This window comes from Triturus cristatus, chromosome 10 (genome assembly GCF_964204655.1).
Source record: "Triturus cristatus chromosome 10, aTriCri1.1, whole genome shotgun sequence".
In the NCBI taxonomy this organism is placed as follows: Eukaryota; Metazoa; Chordata; class Amphibia; order Caudata; family Salamandridae; genus Triturus; species Triturus cristatus.
In genome coordinates, this window is record NC_140593.1 from 265,997,196 (window position 1) to 266,021,061 (window position 23,866).

The following is a 23,866-nucleotide window of genomic DNA, read 5'->3' on the forward strand; positions in this document are numbered from 1 at the left end:
CTGATTACTGAACTGCAGGGTGGGGGTATAATGTCGTCCACACAGCACCTTCTGGAGAGTACAGCACCTTCTGGACCGGTTCTACATGGAGGTAGCAGGCTGCAGGAGCAATTGTGGCCATAAAAAATGGAGGGGGCATGGTGCGTTAAGCACAGCATAGCACCTATTGTGGCATGTTTAATAGGAATGGGGCAGGATGCATGAGGCAGAGAAGCTTCAGTGGCCGGTAACCTATCGAGGGGGTATGAGTACTTTTAGTACAGCACTCTTAGTAGCCAGTTAAATAAGGGAGCACAGTGCCTCCTGTAGCTAGTACAATATGGAGGGCGTAGATTGCTCAAGCACAACACCTCATGAAGCCAGTATTACAGGGAAGTGGCAGAATGTTTTCCAAATAGCACCCCACAGATGGAAAACGCACTGTAAAGAGCGAAATGCAGCCATCAGCACACCACCGCTGTGGCCATAAAAAGGGAAAGGAGAGAACATTCAGCACGGTGCCTCCTGGAGCCAATACTAGAGGAAGAGGAAAGTGCGCTTTCAGCACACTGCCTCCTGTGGCCAGTGCAAAAGGGAGGGGGTAGTCTGAGGGAATACAGTACCTCCTGTGGTCAGTAATATATGGAGGGAGCATGGCGATTTCAGTACAGCAACCTCTGTGGCGTGTACAATATGAGAGAGACTATGTGGCTGCAGTACATCATGGAGCCAGTAAAATAGAAAGGGGTAGGCTGTGTGAACACAACATGCCCTAGAACTAGTACTGCCAAAAGGCAGCTGGATGCTTTCATCACATTACATTGTAGAGAGTATATTCCACTGTAGAGGATAGATGGGTAGGCCACCATCAGCAAAGCACCTCCTGTGGTTGATACAAGAGGGAGAGGGGTAGACTGCATCAGTACAACCCTTCCTGGAGACTGTGTTACAGGGAGGGGCAGACTGCTTCCAACATAGCACCCCATGTGGCCAGTAAAATATAGAGAGGGCAGAGCAATTTTAACACATCACAGCACCATTTGGAGTTGGTACTACAGGGTGGGGGAAGGGCAGAAATATGAGCACACTGCGTGTCCGATAAAATAAGGAAGGAGCAGAGCACTTTGACCAGAACAGCCAATATTTCTGATGTAATCGTGAGTGGGTGGCGTGCTTTCAGCACACCACCTCCTGTGGTATGTACAACAGGGGGAGGCTACATGAGCACAACATATCATGGAACTGGTAGGGTGGGGGCTGTGCTCTTTCATTACAGCACCTCCCACACCCAGTGAGGGATAGAGTACTTTTTTAAACACAGCACCTCGCAGAGCCGGTCCTAGAGGGAGGGTGGTGCCTTTGCAATTCCATGCATTTTGTGATTTGCCCAGAATCACAGGATGTTGATACAAGACCAGCTCTAGCACCTAGGATACATCTCCTCCACTGACTTAGGGAAACCAATGTAATGAACACACCAGCTTGACAATGATGCTTCTGGGGGAACATAGCACAAGGACACACGGAGCAATCAGGCAAAAGTCTTCAGTGGCAGCTCAAGTCCTCACAATGAGATCCCCTCATCACATGAACAGTACAACCAGAATCGATCAGACGTCTCTGTCTGATGGTAGGAGCATGTATAGTGAAACAGGAACTGATGGACGTGCACCTCTCTATAACTGAAAGTTACTGAACACCACCTGCTGAGATATTCACAGGCCGTAACTCCAGCATGTACAAAGAAGGGATGATAAGTGACTTGCAAATTCCGCTCTGCTGGCCTCTGATAGAGTTTTTTGCCAAACTCCATACTCCAAAGCGCAGCACAGAGTGGCAAAGCTACGTAAACTCCACCGGGGGAACGGAGTTCTATGCCCACCACATCACAAAGTTGTATGGTGTATTGTTTACCAGTACCATGACTACTCATTTTTTCTCTGTTCGGCTCGTGGTTGACAGGACAAGGCATATGTGATTGCGTGCCTCTTCTGCTTCGAGCATCTGCTCCTGTCTTTCTCCCTTGGTTGACTTGGCAAGTCCTATAGCCTCACCTTTGTCATCGGTTCCTGGAGGACTGGAGCACTGTTACTCACTTCTGCTAGCTGTATCACTGTCTAGAACCATCATTGCATGTATTCACTAAACCAGTGGGAGAGTGTGTTCTCCAGACCGCTAGGTTTCTATGTGTTTGGCACAACAGATGGGGCGGGGTTGAGTTTCTGGGAGCACTCGCATCTGACCCAGGTTGCTCTGGGACTGCCTAGGCCTCCTGGCCTGTTAGTCTCTCATGCCTTGGCCTTCCCACTCATTGTACAGTGGGGGGCCCGCTGACTTCTTCCACTGGCAGACTGTAGTAACCTAATGTGGGGGAGGCCACCTCCATACTTGAATATGGTGGTGGAGGTACTGACGTCTTGCTTGCTAGTTGTGGTGTAGGACTATCTATCTGGGTTTCCTCGAAGATGGTGCATAGCTCTAAAAATACCTCTCTCCTCTTTTGCTTTTGACCTGTGGATTTGGTTTGTCTATATGTTCTCATCTGTTCTATTGCGTTAGTGTCAAAAGTTCCCTCTTTTGGCCAGTGAAATGTGTGTGACTGCGCATGTGCGTGCATTCTTGGCAAACCTTATTACGTTTTTAGCCTGTGTGAGGAACATGGTTTGCATGTGCTTTATTGTGACTCCATGATAATGTTGGTAGTTTTAGAGGACAAGATTCTTTAGCTTCTTTGTTCTAGGGGATCTTTGGTTTTTCTAACCGTGGGGAAAATATACACAGGGTTATTGCTTCTAACTATGTTACTGCAAGCTCAGTGCTATCTACAGATAGCTCAACAATTCACCATAAGCATTTCATAAACACAAATATCAATGCATATGCAACATAGAAAAAGTGCAATTGTCAGTAAAAACCATATCTGAATGATATTGACTCTTGGCATCAAATATAGTTTTTGAGAAATATCAGCTCCCTCGGTGGAAACATTAGGTCATCAAAGAAAACACAATAATGAAGACACAGTTTACAGTAATTAATAGCCTGTAAACATTGCATACATCTTACATCAATCTGAACAATAAAAACTGTCAGTGAAAAAATGATTTTTCCTAAAACCCCTTAGCCCACTCCTAGTGCATGCTATCCTGTGACCAGTGGCAAGCTCTGACTGGTACATGAGATAAAGTGAGCCTCATAGACTGTCAATATCGGCTCCGGAGCAAAGATAATAACAATAGTTTGTGGAGAAAGGGAATAACTTGAGAAACAAAGACCCCTCTTGACCAAACTCAAGTTACACCTTATCTCCCAGGTCCAAATCCTTTTCCCTAAATGTCCAATTTGCATCCGGTATCACACCCAGGGGCAAAGCGTACCATCCGTATTACACCCAGCGGTCCAAGCAATCAGCACCTCTCACTTCCTTCAGATACCACCGGTGTTAAGAAATCAGTTGCACTAAGAAAAACCACTTTAGACTAAAAAATAAGATAGAGGTGCCAACTCCCCCAATAAGGATGACTTTACGACAGAAATGGCATCCTGGGAGCCATAAAGGGATATGTAAATAAATATATATTTTCACCCTTCCTAGTGTGCCGACTATTTAAAAAAGGTGACTTTTACAGGATCGCCTCCAAGGCCACCTTACGAATTCTCAGCTAGGACATATCAAATAGGTAATATGCCAGATTTCTCTCAGTAGCAGGGAGCTCAGGTTATCATTTTACGCTTCTCCCTAGTTTGCCATATGCCAAATGCTTAACTAAAATTCTGATGTAGTCTCTTACCCTATGTGACAGCTGCTTCAGGATGGACATCTGCCCCACAGATTCAGCAGAACTTACAATCAATTGCGGTGTCTATTCTCCTTCCTTGTTGTACAATTGTGAATCCATCCAGGCTGGTTTCCATTCCTTTGGCTGCAGCCAGGTTTGAAGTCCCAATCAGCCCCTATCTGGCTTACCAAAATGTTGCTTGAATATGAAATACCTTGAAAAAACAAGAGACAAGAGGCATTTGGCAAAACAGGAACAGTTTCTCTAATTAAACAGTGTGGCCGGGAGAATAATTACAGGCATAAGGTCTGAGAACTGTCTCAACTTACAATCGAGTGGCCATGGATTTTACACAATTTGTTGAATCTAATAAAAGTGTTCTGGTGATCCTTTCTTGGTATAGCATGTGAACCGCTGTCTTTGGAGTCATAACTTAATGTATTCAATGAGGAATCTAGGTGGGCCTCGAACTTGTGTGGACACAATGCGGCCAGTGGGTAATGTGTCCAGATGTCCAGCAATGGGGGGAAGTATCGCTGTGTGTGCTGTGTCCCTATTGGCTGTGTGTTCCCAACTTTATGTGGCATTTGACTTTATGGTGTTTAGGGAATGCGCCTTTCCCTTCGGGCCATGTGTGCTTTATTGAGGCCAATCTGACTGGACCATTTTGGTGTCACTGCATCTATCTTTGGGATTGATCTGGGGTTTTCTGTTCACCCATTTGCCTGCCGGCTACATGCCACCCCAACTGCGACCTGTCAATCAGTGAACACTGGCCTAGGCATCAGCGTCTGCCTAACTATACATTTCGGAATCGGTGTTGACAGGTTCATAATTGGCAAATTCATAATTAAAGATGCAATCTCGTTTTTATACATGAACGGATTGATATTCATATTGACATTGACTTTCTCAATATTAACAATATAACCCCTAAGGTAGCCCTGGACAACCCAGATGGCATTGCACCATATTTAAACGGCAGGACATGCACTTTTAAGTTTTACATGTCCTGGTAGTAAAAAATTTTAAAAGTCATTTTTCACTACTGTTAGGCTAATCTATCCCCCATGATAACATTGGGATTACCTTATTACATTTTATAAGTGTCATTTTCTTTTGGGAACAGATTCGACCCCTAAGTCGATGTCTCTGGAATCCTAATTTAAAATTCTAACTTATGATGAAGTTGGATTTTAAGTTACAATTCAGGGAATGCCAATTTTAGAAAGTTGGAATTTTCTTACGTTCGTCATTTGATGCCTGCTGTCTGTCTCTGATCAGTCTGGGGTGGGTTACAGTGGGGCTTTGTGTATTTCCCCTAGAGAGTCACACACAAAAGGAGCTTAGGCCTAACTGGGTCCCTGTGTCTGGTCCGCGCTCCATCGTGGTCAGTCTGAACTTTTGACTTCATGCAGGTCTGGCACGACCAGAATCCCAAGATAGTCCTTTTTGCTTCTAAGCGCTATTTTACAGTTAACTCTTGAAAAATTCAAGTCTTGACTTCTGTTTTTTAGATTTTGTTGTTTTGGTCTTGTTTTATGTATTACATTCAGCTCTATTTGTCTAACCCGGTTTAGAATAATTTTGTGTGGTGTTTTCACTGTTTTAATGTTTGAAGTGTTGCACACTGCTTTTAAAGTTAAGCCTGACTGCTTTGTGCTAAGCTACGATAGGGTGAGCACAGGTTAATTTAGGGTTTCCCTTCCTCTTACCCTGACTAGGATTGTGGTTGCTGCTTGACAAGGGTTCATACCCCTGTCAGCCTAAAACCAACCCAATTTCAAACACTACTCCACTCTAAGCCACTCCAAAGTACATTATCACACTGTACGCAACAATGGTCTACCCCACTACACTACCCCACTCCACTCTACAACACACCACTCTTCGGTAGTCCACTCTACAACACTCCAGTCTATGTCACTACACTGTCTGCCTCTCCACTCTTTGCTACTCCAGTCTAAGCTATTCCACTGTACGTCACTACTCTGTACCTCACTACACTCTATGCCTCTATTCACTATTACAATCTACTCTTCTCCACTGTCCTCTACTCCCTTCTATCTCACTCAAAGTGTATGCTATTTCACTGTATGCCACTCTACTATATGCCACTCCACTCTACGCTTCTCAACTCTACGATATTTCAATGTACGTCACTACGCTGTACCTTACTCCACAAAACACCAGTCCACTCTACAAACTACACTGTACACCACTCCACTCTATGCCAATCCACTGTACACCACTCCACTGTACACAATTTCACTGTATGTTGATCAACTGTACGACATTCTAGTCTATGTCACTCTACTGCACTCTACTGCAATATATGCCAAAACACTCTGCACTATTCCACTCTGTTATTCTATTCTATGTGAATTAACTCCAAGCCACTCCACTGTACGCCACTCTAAGAATTGCTATACGCACTGCACTTTACACCTTGCCAATGTACGCTACTCTCCTCTTCCCCTCTCCACTCTGTGCCATTCTATGCCACTCCACTCTACACTCCTCTACTCTATGCCACTTCAATCTATGCTACTGCACTGCACTCCACTCCACTATATGCCACTCCACTCTACAACAATCGACTGTATGCTATTACACTCTACATCACTCCATTCTACGCCACTCTGCGCCTCCACTCTACGCCAATCTACTCTACCTTTCTACACTCCACCCTAATCCACTGCATGAACTCCATTCTTTGCCACTCTGCTGTATGCTATTCCACTATATGAACTCCACTCTAGGTTACTACTCTGTGTGCCTGAAACACTCAAAGTTATTCCACTGTACATCTCTCCGCTGTACGCTACTCCATTATATGGCACTCCATTTTATAACACTACACTCTACGCCAATACACTCAATGCTAATCTACTGTATGCCACTGCACTCAAGAACATTCCGCCATACACCACTCCACAGTAGGCTATTACACTGTACACCATCTACCCCACAACCCTCTACCCCTCGTTATTCTACAACACCCCACTCTACACAACTACACTGGATGCAACTACACTGGACGCCACTCAACTGCATGCCACTCCAGTCAATGCTATTTTAATGTAAGCCACTACCCTGTACCTCACTCTTCTCTATGCCACTCTACTTTATGCTACTCTGCAGTGTGCCACTCTACTCTACGCTATTCCACTTTATACCACTCCAATCTTCCCCACTCCATTGTACACTATTGCACTGTATGCCACTCTAGTGTATGCCACCTCAGTATATGCCATTCAACTGTAACAAACTTCACTGTACACGAATGCACTGTATACCACTAGACTGTATGCCATTCCACTCTACACTATTCCACTGCATGCAGCTTCAATGTACGTCACTGCACTCTATGCTATTCCACTCTATGTCACTCCACTGGATGCAGTCGAACTCTATGCCCCTCTACTCTACCCAACTCCACTCCATGCCACTCCACTCTGCCACTCCACTCTAAGCCATTCTACTCTATGCCAATCCAGTCCATGCCACTGCACTCTATGCTAGTCCTCTCTATGCTACTCCAGTCTACGTTATTCAACTTACGCAACTCCACTCTCGCTACTGCCCTCTATGCTATTCCAGTCTACGCTACTCTACTCTATGGTGATATGGGGGTCTCTGGTTGGCAGGTTTCTACCCTTCCAAGTAGAGACCCTTCCTTCCAAACAGGGTAAGGGAATTACACTTCTAAAGTAATCCCTGCTCACACCCTTGGTAGCTTGGCACGAGCAGTCAGGCTTATCTCAGAGGCAAAGAGTAAAGTATTTGCACATAGCACAAAGAAATACAGTGAAAACACCACATCAATTTTAGAAGAATAGCCAGTATTTATCTGTGTAAAACAAGACCAAAGCAATCAAAACATACCGTAATCAATGTATCCATATTGTAAGAATCAACTTAAAATACAGGGTGGCTGTCTAGAGTGTAAACAGGAGGCCCCAGCTATCAGCAATACAGACGTGGAGTTCACAGGCAGGCATAAAATAGTTAAGCAGGAAAATGCCCACTTTCTAAAAGTGGCATTTTCAACATGCAATTTAATAAACATCATCACTAGAAGATGTATTTTTAAATTGAGTTCAGAAATCCCAAACTCCAACTTTCCTATGGGAATCCGCACTTGAAAGCTGTTTCAAGGAAGACCCCATGTTAACTTATAGTGAAAAATGAAATACACAGCATTTCACTATTAGAACATGTAAAAAAACACCACGACATGTCTTACCTTTCAAATACACTACACCCTGCCCATGGGGCTGCCTTAGGGGTCACTTATTTGTATTAAAGGGAGGGGTTAGGCCTGGCACGTGGGTGTACTTGCCAGATCAACATGGCAGTTAAAACTGTGCACACAGACACTGCTGTGGCAGGTCTGAGGCACAATTGAAAGGCTACTTGTGTGGGTGGCACAATCAGTTCTGCAGGCCCACCGGAAGCATTTGATTTACAGAACCTGGGCACATGCAGACCACTAAGGACTTACCAGTGCATCAGATAAGCCTACTCATGGATAACCTATACATAACACACTTTACAGTAGGAACACTTGCCCTTTAGCACTGAATAACAGAGAAAACCAGCAAAAACTAAGTCCAGCATACCATCAAAAACAGGAGGTCAGAAAGCAAACAGACAGAGGAACATAGCAAAAGATGCCAGGTCTAAAAGCTATTCTACTCTGCGCCATTCTATTCTACGGCACTCCACTCAACACTATTGCACTATATGCCTCTACACTGTACCTCACTCAACTCAGTAGCCACACTAATTCAGCTACAACTTGCCACTCTACTATGCACTGTGTCCTCACAAAAGATTTGACATTTGCAATGTCACACCTATTATTGTAAATGCCATTGCTTTACATGATATAAGTGAGATAATGTACAACATTATAAGCAGTACATGGAGAAGGTGCAAATCTACTGCGTCCATAGATTGGCCATTAGGGCTTTTTGCCACTTTTTTCAACTAAAACTTTAAAAACAAATTTAATGGGTTCCCGTTATTGAATTGTTGTTGTCATTTTGTTCATTAAAATGAACTCTACTCTTTTAATAAGGTTAGGCTGGTTTATGTTTGGTCTTACTTCTTCAGTACTATATAAATGCTTACTGTTTTAGTACTGCAAAAATACTTACACAAGCCTGTCTGATCTGCACTATGGCTAACAGGAGCAGAGTTTAGGTTAATTCAGTGGCTTTAGAGTTCAATCTGACAAGTTAGTGTTAACATTCCTTGAGGTGGCCAAACAGTCACCCCAAATTATAATCCACTTTTTTACATTGTATATCCAGAACCTGTGTATAGCAGTAACACACAGTGGTTTGAGATAAAACTAACACTCCATTTCTAAGTGGACAGCAAAAATTAACTTTTGGGATTTGTTTTGATGGGCCATTTTTTATTCCAATGCTGATGGTGGCAGTAATTCAAAAGTGTGTAGGAGAGGTAAAGATAGGGCTTACATTCCAATACACCATGTACCTAGTTATGTGGTGGGGATGACATTGATAAGTGTTTGCAGCTTATGAGGTAGCCTTGCATATGGACAGAGTCCCAGCGCAAAACTGAGGATTAGCTTGTGGAAGTACATGCCCATTATTAGGCGGGATACACTCTACGGGTGAGGCAGAAAATGTGGCTAGGAGCACCAAGAGGAAGACAAGAACAAAAATGAACAAATTCATGTAAATATCAAATTTTGCAGCTAAAGATACAAGCATTGGCATAGCCAATATATCTCGCCTTCGGGACCTTATAAGTATTGTTTGCCAGAGCTATTGGCTTTGCCAATAGGTTTAAGCTATGTTGTAAAGCAGTGCACCTGCTGTACAGCATGTTGAACAGTTATAATAAAGTGTTAAAAGCTTTTTTGTTACCTGTTTGTTAGAATTAGCATATACAATGTCTTCTAGTTTGTCTATCCTGGTGCTGAGGTGATGCTGTGCTGATGCTCCCCGGTGATACTGAGTTGTACTGACATGGTGCTGAGGTGGTGGTGTGCTTGTGCAGAGGTGGTGCTCAGGTGGTGCTCAGTGATGCGGAGGTGGTTCTGAGTGATGCTGAGTAGGTGCTGTGCTTGTGCTGCGCTAATGCTCAAGTGGTGCTGCACTGGTGCTGAAGTGGTGCTGCGCCGATGCTGTGATGGGGCTGTGCTGGTGCTGAGTTGGTGCTTTGCTGGTGGTGCACTGATGCAGAGGTGGTGCTGTACTGATATGGAGGCGGTGCTGTGGTGGTGTTGAGTGATGCTGATGAGATTCTGCGCTGGTGCTAAGGTGGTGTTGAGTGATGCTATAGTGGTGTTGAGTGACACTGTGCTGGTGCTATGCTGATGCTGAGGTGGTGGTGTACTGGTAGTTGGGTGGTGCTGCACTGGTAGTGAGGTGGTGCTTCCCTGGGGCTATGCTGAAGTGGTGCTGTGTATGTGCTGAGGTGGTGTTGCGCTGGTGCTCAGGTCATGCTGAGTTAAACTGACGCAGTTCTAAGGTGGTGGTGTGCTTGTGCGGAAGTTGTGCTCCGGTGGTGCTGAGTGATACTGAGGTGTTGTTCAGTGATGCTGAGGTGGTGCTGAGTGATGCTTTGGTGGTGCTTAGGTAATGCTGTGATGGTGCGCAAGAGGTGCTGAGTGATGCTGAGGTGGTGCTGTGGTGATGTTGAGTGATGCTGAGGAGATGCTGGTGCTGAGTTGGTGCTGAGTGATGCACAGGAGTGATCTAGTAGTAATCCCCAAACAATGAGATAAAAGGTAGGAAACAGACACAATGCATAGAGACAGAGTGCCACACAACCACACACTGCAAGGACGCAGATGGCTCAAAAGTCACTCAGCACAGAAGGAAACTGGTAAGCACCTGGCTGAGAAGTGGCATACAAGCAGAAAGTCCACACATGGAATTGGTGGAATGGGGGAGGATATGTCCAAAACAGGCAGGATGGGGGAGGGATGTACCCAAAACAGACAGTGGGATGAAGGGTTTTAGCCACAGCAGTAGGTGGGATGGGGGCAACAGTCACTGAAGAGGGTGGGGGGAGCAGATATAGCACACCTTGTTTGGGGGAATCGGGATTGCGACACAGAAAAGTTTGTGACCAGCTAACACCAGACACATTAACTTGCTAAACACACAAGAATTCAACTCCGGAACAAAGGCAAGCAATGAATAACAGCGCAACCCTCGCAGTGCAGATTAATGAAAAGTTAAACTAAAAGCGGAGGTGACATTCCAAACCGAAAAACAAATCACAATAATTGAGGCAACAAGGTTTCACTAAAGGGGAGAAAGAATCTGTCATGTTTGCTGAGCGCGAGTGGACAGTGAACTACAAGTATGGCTGACTCCCGTTTTTTCACATGAGTGGGAAACGGTCGGGGAGCTTAAGATCCAGCTGCTCCCGAGCAAGGGTGCTTCGCGTTCTTGCTTCGGGAAAGCTTAGTTTGCTTCCGGGCTTACTCACCTGCATTTCCAGGTTGTCTAGTCTTCTTGTCAGCACACTCTTTCGTTGCCGTGTATTCGACTCCAATGTTCCGGTTCTTGGCTCTGCGCTCCTGATCTTTGCTCTAATTGCGGTAGGCTTCTGAACCCCTGGGAGGCTTCTCTTCATTTTTCTCTCCTACTACGGTAGGCTCCTGACTCTCTGGGAGACTTCTTCCATTGCTAAAGGAGTTTGCAAAAGAAAGGCTGCATACTTCTATTGTAGTAAACAGTGCTTGCTCGCTGTATTCTGTTTCGCATATTTATGTCCTAATCATACTTGTCTGATTGAGGCTTCAAGTTAGTGGAGGCTTGATTTTTCATTATTTTCTGTTAATTCCTGATAAGATAAAGGAATAGTTTATAAAAAAACAATTGAAACCAACAGTGGAACCTTCAAAATTCAGCACCTAACCTAGTATCACTCCTGTATTATTATCCCTTTAGTATTAATAGGGACTCTTGTGCAGACTGAATAGCACCCACTGTCACAGTGCTTGCTCCCGTCGGGAACCCAGGTATATAAGATCAAAGCACAGGTGCACCACACACAAAGATTTGGTCAATAGGCACAGTTATAAAAGTCCATATCCAACAACGAAATTTCTTCAGTTTTTTTCTTTTTATTCCATTTTCATTTTATGAAGAACAAACAGAGTCCAGTTCTTGTGTCTCAACAAACAGTACAGCCGACACGTTTCGTGCTTATAAAGGACTTCTTCAGGGCACTAGATAAAGATAGACTTAGAGATTTACACAAGCTGTCAGGTCGAGGGTAATTCTGTATATGAACCGTATTCCCATCCGGCAATTTTTTATATTATATTTATATTCTAGAGCCGTCTCAGTCAGACCACGTCCAAACTTTGACTGCCAAGCAAGACCCACTGTAATAGGATCCAGGCGTGCCACAGTTGAGGTTGCAAGCGATGACGGGATAAGACCCGTCAGGGTTATCTATAATTTATCTATAATTTATCCAAGTGTATCAAACATCAAGTATCTCTTTGATCGTGACAGTCAAGGCAAGGACCAATGCAGTTGCAATCTGATAGTTGCGGTCTGCCAAGGTCACAGACAAACGACGCAGCGGTAGAAAAGCAAGAGTTGAAAACTCAGACGTGGCCTGACTGAGACGGCACTAGAATATAGATATAATATAAAAAATTGCCGGATGGGAATATGGTTCATATACATAAATACCCTTGACCTGACAGGTCAGTGTAAATCTCTGAGTCCATCTTTATCTTTTGCCCTGAAGAAGTCCTTTATAAGGACAAAACACATCGGCTGTACTGTTTGTTGAGACACAAGAACTGGACTCTGTTTGTTCTTCATAAAATGAAAATGGAATAAAAAGAAAAAACTGAGGAAATTTTGTTGTTGGATATGGACTTTTAGAACTGTACCTATTGACCGAATCTTTGTGTGTGGTGCACCTGTGCTTTGATCTTATAAATGAATAGATTAGTTTACAAGCACACACGGAAGAAGGGAATTGTTCAGGTAGATACATGCTTGACTAGAGAATAGTAATAACAGTAGGGGTGTAACCACTGTGTATACTTACCTCTTCTCCTGTTCTTTCTTTTCAACAAAGAACTCTTTTGCTTGACTGCTCCTGTCTCAGACTGGGGTGTGACGTGGGATCTTTGTGTTTTCCTCCTTGTTTATTTTCCCTTCTGTTAGTACTTTGACTAAGCTGGGTACAATAGATGACCAGGTGAAGTTAAGGATTTTACATCATTTGCATGATGTTCCTATGGAAACGTGAGTAGATCCGACAGAAACGACTTGTAAGTATGCATGCGGAAGGTAAGAGACTTTTGCAGGCCCCTACCCCCACCAAAATACAATTACAACAACTAAAATTGAAACAATGAACATTCTGGGAGGAAATAACGTGCACTTTTATGCTCCGCTTGATGCCAAGAAGCCCCTGAGCTAGAATGCAGGGAGTTAAGCATCCCCCTCCCCCACCCATGTTTCCGATTAAAGCCAGATGCCCTCACAGGGCTGGGGCCTGCTGTGCGGATTAATGTGAACATGTAGGGCAGCTTCAATAAATGCAGGAGAGGGGGAGCATTTCCAGTTGATCTTAATGAAAGTCAGCTCTTAGGAGCGAGACGAAAGTTATGATCCACTTACAAGGAAGGGAAAAAGGGAGATCGCTAGACCCTGAGTGACTTTCACCTATGGTCCTAGGGCCCCCTCAACTTCTGGGTGCAGGAACGTGCGCTGCCCCATGAGGTTGTAAATGTGAAGATGTGGCCACACAAGTCTTTTGTAAAGTGCACATTTACCCCGAGGATTTAGTGGCACCAGCCAACATATATATAAAACATACATTTTATTAACTTCATAAGGATGAACGACTGGATGTCCCCACCGAGATTCCAACCTAGGAACAAAAAAAACAGACCCCTGCAGTGTGTGCATTAGCCAACTGAGATGTCAGACCTGGCTTCACATCAGTGAAAGGGGACTTTTGCTAGAGAGTGCAGAATCCCAGAGCCAGACTGCTCCAGAGTGGGGCGCACCCCCTGCGCACCTCACAAAGACTGCCCTGTGTTCCGGGCAAGATGCGAAAATCGGGCGTTACAACAGATGGTCTCTCAACCTTTGCAGCTGGCAATTGTGTGTTTATGTAGGATGGGAGACTTACTTTGGCACTGTTTCATTGTTCCATTTACCTCCCACTGAGGAATATCTAACCCCGCTGCGTGACAGCCCTGAGGTGGGCCAAAAGTCAATTGATACGTCTCATGCGCACTCCCGTCCCAGCCAGGAGAGATGGGCCCTGGGGGGGAGGGAGCAGGAAGCACCCGGACAACCGAGGGAGGAGGGATGAGGGAGGAGGGAGCAGGAAGCACCCAGACGACCCCGGGAAGAGGTCCAGGCACATTCAGGAAATGGGGCTGTGAGCACAAGAAGGGATGGGACTGTGTGTGGGAGGTGTGCTACTCCCGATGGGGCAAGTGGCACATATGGGTAAGAGGGCATTCACAGCGTAGCTGCAGGTCCTGCCTTGAAGGGTGGAGACATTCCCTGTCAGAACAAGCACCCTCCTGCTTCGGTATTCAGCTCTCCATGGCTGACCCCGGGGACAGCAGCCCGTGCTCCATGACTCACCCCAGGCCAGTAGAAGCTGATCCTCTAGGCATCGCCCATATGTAACAAAAAAAAAAGCATTTGCAATGCAATAGGTCTTGCATTTGCGCGAGACCTATTGCATTGCAAATGGTAGGCATCACGGACAAGGGAGGGAGGGCGGGGAGGGGTGGAGAAGGCAGAGACAATGGAAGAGAGGGTGGGGGAGGGGGTAGAAGGCACGTACAATGGGAGAGAGAGGGCAGGGAGGGGGAGACGGCATGGACAATGGGAGGGCAGAGGGGAAGAAGAAAACATGGACAATGGGAGGGAGGGTGGAGTGGAAAAGAAGACACAGACAATGGGAGGGAGAGGGGATAAGGCACAGACAATGGGAGGGAGGGTGGGGGCTGGAAAAAAAGGCACCATAGCACATCTTACCTGCAGTAGTATAACCTCATTAAAGAAAATAGTGCTCACAGTCTAAAATATAATGTACTGTGTAAAAGCCAAAGTAAAGGGCCCAGTCGCCATGGAAGGATTACAAATGAAGAGGTGGTGGTACTAAGGAGGGACTAACAAGCCTATCGACGAATCGGAAGCCTGCATTTAGGACAGACAAGGACACAAGCCAATGGCAAATGTGGGAGAAGTTTCTATTCACCTACTCCTCTACAATAAGTCTTGCAGAGCAGCACATGCGCCTTGGCTCTAGGCTCGATCAAAAAAGGAATATAATAGTCACAAGGGGATATAGGGAATTCTAGAAACCAATCTATTGGATAACAAGATGACAAGAGAGGAGATATCAATTTTAAATAGTAGCCTTTTGTTTTGTCCAGAACATTTACATTTTTACAGACACATACATTGATGGTTATACAATTGCACAGAAATTTAAATTGGCAAAGATACATGCATAAGAACAATGGATATGACTAATATGAATTAGAGAATGTCTCTGTCTTGCAACTGAAATCTTTGCATATTTGTTGACATTGAATTACCTGGAAAATTAAGGCAATACAGCTATTGTCTCATAGAGTCAATTATTAAATCAACTAAATATAAAATACTTATTCTCACAAATAGATGTTGCGTTAAAATAAAACTAAACATTTTCCATTGCTTCGACCTGGATGTGTTTTTAACATTTGTTGATTCAGTATCAGGAAAAAGAAAATTAACAATGGCAATAACAAAACATTACAAATAAAAATACAAAACTAAATTAAAAGACATTGGAGAGGATAGACCATGATAATGAAGCCATCTAAGATGGCAACATAGTTATAATGAACAAAACACAATCTGTAGTGAAAGCCAGTTGGAAGATATGACACAAACATCAAACCAAAGCATCAAAGGTTAGGATGATGAAATTATAGATACTTGGTTCTCAATTTAGTAACTGATTACTGTGAAGGACTTGATGTTCACGCCCTCTGCATAATCTCTCGAATGTGGGAGATATGAACTACTCTTCCTCAGTATTTGGACAGATAATCCTTTTGGTCTTGCACAAGAAGAATCATCTTTGTAAAAAATGGTTTCTTGAGGTAAGAGCTTCCCTCATGTCCTGAAATTGTTATTTTTGTAATATTGTTTTGTCAAAGTGTGAAACTGAATGCAGTCTGGGCTATTTGATGCTGGCTATCTTTAGGTTAATCAGTACTCAGGGGCCAAGCAGGAATCAGTACAGGAGCAGTACTGCTGGAAATAGGATAATGACCCCCTTCCAGAGCTACCCTCCCAACTGGATCTCTGCCTGAGGATTGTCCAAAGTGGATAATCCCCAAGCAGGTGTAAACCCCCGCTCGCTAGAGGGGCAGAAGGTGCACGAGCACCAGAGATTTATTTTTCAGAAAAAGGATGGAGCAGCCTACCCAGGCATTAGGCCATGCCCCCACTCTTTACCAGACACATCAGACTTTCTACACTTCTGGAGAATTTATTTATTCCTCTATGCCTGACTCCTGGAGAACCTGAGACTGATTCCTGATAGTAGCTCTCAATAAAGGCTCCCCACTTATTCACTGTATGCCTAGTTTCCTTGGAAACCTCTAAGCAAATACTTTGGCCAACCTAGGGGCCCTTACAAATGAAGCAGGTTTCTAGGATTGCTCTGAAAAGTCATAGTCCTTCAATGACATAAAATATTGGCACTGGCCCAAAATAAATTGAGAATCCAGCAATTCCTCCACTTCACATTCAGAAGACCCATCAATCATTACTGGGCGTAGTGACATACTGGCTAATATGTGAGGTTTTTCTATCAGAGAGCCATGAACCACAGGATGCATAAGCCAGTTGGAGGCAAGTGCTAATCTGATAGTTCTGGAACCTTTAGTTTATTTTTTATTAGCTTCACCATGTGAGTTAAAGGGGAAGTGGGAGGGTAGCGTGCCAACTGCCACATAACCCCACATAAGCATCCTGCTTGTGTTGGCTCTTATTAAATATGTTTTTGAGATCTCTTAGAAACAAGTTATTATTTTGTAACTAAGAGTGATTATTAAGGATCAACAGTGTGTCTCATGATAAGTACAGTAGATTAAACTAGACTTTAGCTTGATCAGTTGTAAATGCTCATAGACAATCTAGGAAATTGATGGACTGGTCCAGGAATAATTAAGATATATTAAGATGTCCTGAATATTTCTATAGAGGGGTCATTCTGGTACAGCCACTAAATCTTTTATCTCCAACACTAATCACTCCATTGCTCAGTTAGTTGGATTTATTGAAGCTGTGAAGGAAATAGGTGTGGTAGTGGGGCTACAGGTCAGGGAACTTGGGGTGGTTCCAGGCACCAGTTTGTTAATATTGTCAAACGAGTATGCCTTTTCTTGACTAGCAGTATCTAATTCATTGTTGGCTTTGCTGTTACTTTTAGCCATTGACACTAGCAGAATCACCTCTGATTCTGCCAAAAACACTATGGACTGGCTTGGCAAACTGTGAGAACTTGAGACTGGTATTGGCTTCCTAGGAGAGGAGAGAATCTCCCTGTAGGAAGGTAGGATCCTTCTAGCATGGTTACCCCCACTTTTTGCCTGGTGACAGTGTGTTTTTGACCAAGTCTGCTGGGATCCTGCTCATCAGGACCCCATCAACTGTGCTTTCTCCCCTAAATTGACAATGGTAAGTACTTTGGTACCTTCACAATTGGCTACTGAGTACTCTTGTAAGTCCCTACTATATGTTACTATGGTACCCAGAGCATAGGTACACCAGGGGTGTCTCGTGGGCTGCAGCATGGATTGTGCCACCCATGGGAGTTCACTTAAACTGTGGCTACAGGCCAACCATTGCTGCCTGTGTGAGATAGTGCTTATACCTCTCACGACAGATATAAATTTCCTTATATGTGTGGTTGCTGTACTTAAAACCTAGGAGACACCCCTATGGCAGGCTTTTAAGTCCTAAGGTAGGGTGCTTGTTTATAAGTGAAGGGGGGGGCTGCATGAGCAGGATACCCCTACAAACCCCAGAGTCGATTCTCCAGGCTTTGTAAGTGCGATCAACCATTTTAATACATATAGTCGACATCAGTCATTATGAGATGTCTCACTGTATAGCGGCTGCACCAAACCCAGGCATGTTTGGTATCAAACATGTTGGAATCATACCCCAACACCGATTCCAGTGTTGGAAGTATGATCCCATGTACTAGGGTGCTCCTTAGGGGATCTCCTCTGTACTCCTGGTAACAGCCTTTGAGGGTATGCAAGCAAGTTAGTGCTGCGTCCAACCACTGACACAATTCTGCCCTCCTGCTGCTGAGCCAAGCTCAAGCAGGGGAAGGTATAACAATAAGTTTCCTGTCCCAGGGAGGTGTGACCACCTCCAAGACAGGACTTAGTGTATTGGGCTGGGGTGGGGGCGCTTGCCAGTGCCACCAGACTGCTTTGAAGGGCACATTTGGTGCCCTCCTTACATACTCCAGTTTGAGCCAGCTCAGGGAGCCCTTGGACAAATGACAAGGGAGTATCCTCCCCCCTGTCCGGCCCCTCCTCTTGGAGGGACCCCGAAGTTGTTCCAACCCTTAACCTAGGGGAATTAAGGCCTTACCTGCGATTGGGTCCTTAGATTTGTCATGGGACAAGAGTCAACCCTGAAACTACATCACTCTTCTTCCGTCTGGATACTTGGACCTCGTTGCACTTCTACTGGAACTGAGATTGCACCAAGGAAGACTCATGCTGCTCCTTGTCTCACTGTTCTTTAAGTCTTCTTTGTTGTCTGTGTCTGTGCTACATCCATGTTCTTTAACAGATCTATGGGCATCAAGGACACCCGAGGAAATCTCCCTTGGAGTGAAGGAGTCACTCCCCTGCATCTACAGGCACAGCAACAAAGTTGACTGGTCTGCTGCTCTTGTCATCTTACGGACCTCCAGAGGCTCAGCAGCACATGTGGTGGTTCTTCAACTATTCCGAGGCTAACCTGTCCTCTCTGCAATTTTGAGGCCAGTATCCTTCGTCGAAACAGCTGGGAACGTACCCCTTTGACAGGCATCGACTTGCCATTGCCAAGGCTTGTTGGCTCTGCACTCCGGAGATCTTCAGGCAACAAGAAGCTCCAGCCTTCAGCATCTCTTCCCTCCAAGATCATCATCCTCACCCCACCCTTTGCACCATGGGCCTTCATCTTTGGTGAACTGCTTGAGGTCCTCTTGCTTCTCCTGTGCCTTCGGTCTGTGAGTCCTCCTGAGGGTCTTCTACTGCTTCAGTGGGCTCCCCTTCTTGCTTGGGGTCTGCTCTGACTCTCCTGTTGTTGGGGAATCTCTTGAACCTTGCTGGGCCCAACATTGCTACTTCATTTTCTTACACACCAGTTGAAGCTATCAAGGCTTGTTGGTGGTCCAGATAGACACCGACCACCTAGTCACTGACATCGACATGGGTCAGCTTGTGCATGGCTCGTGGTCTTCCTCAGCACTGCCTGGTCCTCACAGCTGCTATGTCAAGGTGACAGTTGACTCTCCAGAACCTCCAGACATCGGTGGGCATTGTGTCTTTGTGCCTCCTGGTCACTTCCAAATGGCATGGACTCTGTCCCGTCTTCTTGCATGTTCTTCACTTCCAGAATCCCCCCTTGGATTCCACCAGACTCCTTCCTGAACTTCTCCAGAAGCACTTTCTTCTAAGTCTTCCATTGTCGTATACGGCAGGTTCTGACGTTTCTTCACCCCTATGCACTTGGCTTCCCTGGTGTAGGTAACCTGGTTGCTGGGGAACCCACGGGTGGGGTGGCTCTCCAACCTTTCATCCTCCAAGGGAATTCTTAGGGGTCCCCTGGGAAGGGAGCTTTTTCTTCAAAACTGCAACTGCTGCTTCTCCATTGACTCCCATTGGGCACGCTGCTGTGTTTCCACATAGCCTCAGTGGGATTCCTGGAGACCACTGTATTTTGTGCTACTTACCTGATAGCATTTTAAGTATTCTTGTATATTGTGTTGATATCTCTGGGTAGGAGATATGCTATTGTGATAGTGATAGTATGTTGTAATAAACAGACTTATTTTGCTAAACACTGTGTGGTTTCTTTTAATCTAACTTACACTACAGAACAAACTGGTAAAAGCCTGCTAACCACTCCTCCCAGATAAACCCGAAGGCTGCTCTCCATAGCTACCACTTTGAGCGCTTTCAAGGGTTAACAAAGACCACTAAAATCACCATAAGTGTTGCCTGGATTAGTGCAAGGTGCACCACCTGAATATGTGTGCACCATATACTGAGCCAGCCTCCTACACTCCCTCTCTCCCTAAAACTGGGCGCTCTCAATGTCATAAAGAACACTCTTGAAGACAATGCTACCCTTGAAATAGGAGAGTCAGGGGAGAGAGACACAGCTGAGGTCCTGATAGTAAGGTGTCTCAGCACTTCTTGGGAATTCACAAAGGCTCACTAGACCTCCGGTTGTCTATATCAAAAGCAAGCAGCAAATTAGGAACAACTCTTTAACAAGCGTACTTCACTCCAAAGTAAAGACTGTATGTTGCTTACTGAGATAAAGTAATGGAACCTTTGTAAATAGCTGCCAGGGAACCAGGATATAGCCAGAAAAACAAAAGGGGAGGAAGCATTGACCCAGCAGAGGTTTATATGTAGATCTATTGCTAAGAAAGCACCAACAATTGAGACACACCAACTGGTAAGTAACACAGGACTGCAGTGAAACAGAGGCAAATGGGAAAGCTGGTAATGTGCTTTCTAATAGGGAGCTAACTATCAAGGGATCTTTAGGAAGGGAAAACACAAAAACATGAGGGAGCATTAAACAGTTGCGAAATTAATTACTCCATACTTGCTGTCCTTTTAACTGGAAATGTCCCTCATAGCATGGAAGAGAAACCAACAGCTGACCCCTCAGGCCAGAGTTTCACAGCCCCAGCCATTAAGGACCTTACCAGCTCTCATCTACCTGTTCTTCAGAGCGTCCACGCCTGCGTGTGTTTAAGCCACTGGGGCAACTAGCTGGGCCCTTGAAGAACATTGTCCTAACTGGCTGAGATTGCCTAACCCCGAGTGTGAGACTGATTCCTGACAGCCTCCTTCTCATGTGCAAATGGTGGAGCGTCCCTCTGTTGCCATGCAAAAGGCAGCTTTTCAGGTGTGTCAGCCAATTAGAAACTTAGATTGGTCTTTCATTTCCAAATTAGTAAAGAAACATCACAGGAAGTCCAGCTCTTGTTACTATTTATTCTGGGTCTGTGGTCTCACAAGAGAGCTATGGATCAGGCACACTTTTAAAAAGTTGGGTTCACTAAAGTAGACCACCGCAGTTTGGAGTGTCAATATAGGGCATACCTATGGGGACTCTTTCTATAGTTAAACAACATCCAAATGTCTTGCTAGGCCACATACTAGTTTCTGTGCTGCAGACTTGTTGATTCACCAGTGGCTTTCTGGGCGGCATTCCATGTGAAAATGTGTGTGGACAAGAACTATAACACGTTCACAGACTATCTCCTCGATGTTTGGTTCTTGTAGTCCATAACCCGCTCGTATAGTCTGCGGACTACCACATATAGTTGATATATTTTTCTACTCATTGGATGATCATTAGGGACCCCCAACTTTAACCTGGGGTCAGGGTGTGCCCATCCTGCCCCCATATGTGGTCCTCTCTTTTGTTGCAGAGACATTGTGTCTTTGTCCAGGGCCTTAAAACAGCTGACCAAGAGAAACTTTTCTATTGCAAGCCGCTAATCAAGCTTTTCGGGTGCACGGAATGTGCTATGCTTCCACTAACCTGAAAAGCTTGGTAGGAAAAAATGGTCTCTCGTCCAATGGGAGACCTTTATTTTTTTAATATTTTAGTCTGACGATGGATGTGGTCTTAGCTCTCGAACCTGTGTTGACTAAGATGGCTAAGATATGCAAAAGCGTTAACCCTTTCAAACCCAATCAGGGCCTTTTTGAAATGCTTCTCCCTCAAACACTACTGAACGGATTTTCACCAAAACAACAAAAGTACATTCTGTTTTCATTCATGATTTGGGATCTATAAGTTCAGCAGTTCTGTTATAGCCCTGAGTAAAGTTTCTTATGAGCTAACAAGAAAAAATACATATTTTTCACCCCTCCCCTTAACTTTATAGCCCCTGAACAGATCTGCATGAAAATTGACGTTCTGAAACTTAACTGGCCACACCAAGTAATGTCACATTTGTTTCAAAACTGCCAGCGGGGTCAAGAGTTATAGGCAAATTAAAACCATTCTTTTTAATGGAAAGTATGGCTGCAACATAACTAACCAGTGGCACAAATACATACAAATATATCTTTTTTCACAAATCATAACTCATGGTCAACTATCATGAACAAAAAACCTAGGACCTGATTCACAAACTGCACTTTTGAGTAAGTTTACTACTTTTCGGTGTTCACAAACTGTACTTTTGTAGTTACACTTTTGCAGGTAGTTCAGCACTTCATGTGGCCAACCACTGGTACTCAAACCTGCATTACAAAAACATTTAAACTTAGTTAAGAGTATAAGTTACCTTTGAGAATCAGTCCCATATTAGGCAACAGCATAGATACAAAAAACTGTTAACTCAAGAACAGCATGGCAGTTGCCCATGAGTTGTGTCTTGTTGTGTGCGTTCCTAAAGATGACTGAAGAATTTCAGAGGCTTTGTGCATTTAAGTCCCAAAAATAACTCCTTTTTAAAGGTGTTTTTTTCAATGAGCATATAAATGTAAATATGTGTATACTTACACACAAATAAATAACATGCATGGAAAAGCTAAGCTTTAGAACATACATTATTTTAAGATAATACTACATTCTGAACTGTGATATCCCACCGACGTAGTGACTCCCGATGTAAAGATAGGAAAACTGGCGAGCGATGTTGTCAGTACTTGTAATGCAGTATCTCCAGATGTAGTGGGGGGGGGGTCACCATTCCTCCTTCGAATCCTGAACAATTTCCTTAACATTGATAGAGAGAACTGCCTGAAAATAGGACCCTGAGTGATGCAAGTATATAAATTCAGTGTCTCAGCCCTTCTTTCCTTTTCTGCGTGGCTGAACATCAGTATGCCTGCTGATCTCCTTAACTCCATGCTGCTGTCTGGCTGCTGTGGTTCAGTTAATGGCTGCAGTCCCCATCCTAACTCCCCCATTCTATTCCCTGCTGATTGTTGTGATGGTGGTAGGACCACAAGAAAACCTTCGGTGCCTGCTAATGGAAAGTGACAAGCAGGTAGGGCGCCACAGGGGCCTCATGTAATGAAAGCTGCCATTTATAGCATTCTATTTCAATGCAAGTTAAGCAGTAGTAAATTGAATTGCTCTCTCACAGCCAGTGTTAGACAGTGTCTCACTCGAATGAACGCCTGATTAGCAAATGTCAAATGCTAGTTGTCTAAACATTTCAATAAGAAATCCAGCTTCTCTTCATCCTTCTATTGATATCGAGTTATGATACCGATATTGCATGTAGCAGCTGATATGGTGTGATCTCCCTTTTCTTTTAGGCCTGGACTCACCTATTTTTGAATATTGGCATGTTTTCTAATTGTCCATGTAACAAACCTAGGGGCATATTTACAAGATAATGACGCAGCGCTGCTCTGCAAGTCATCTTGCTGTGTCGAGGTGCGCCATTAGAAAAGTGCCGGGATTCGTCAAATTTACAACAATCAGACACATCCTTGGCTATCCTCTGCGCTGACGCTTTGCAGGGATTGCAGGGATGATTGTTTTTGTGCAGGAAGGGACACCTGATGGAATTTTCCTTTTTCTATGTGTGCCGCAAAATGTAGCACTCATAGAAAGAGGAAAAAACAAGGAGAAATAGCAGTATTTTCCCTCATTGTGCCACTGTTATACCTCCCCTGGGGAGGTGTTAGAATCTGATGCATTTCCAGGTTTACGAAACCTTGTAAATCTGGGAATGCGTCAGAATCCATGGGTGTTGCGTGGGAACACCCACAACAAAACCCATGGAACACCCTTTTCACACAGAGTAATGCCTGAAAGGGGTCCATATTTACA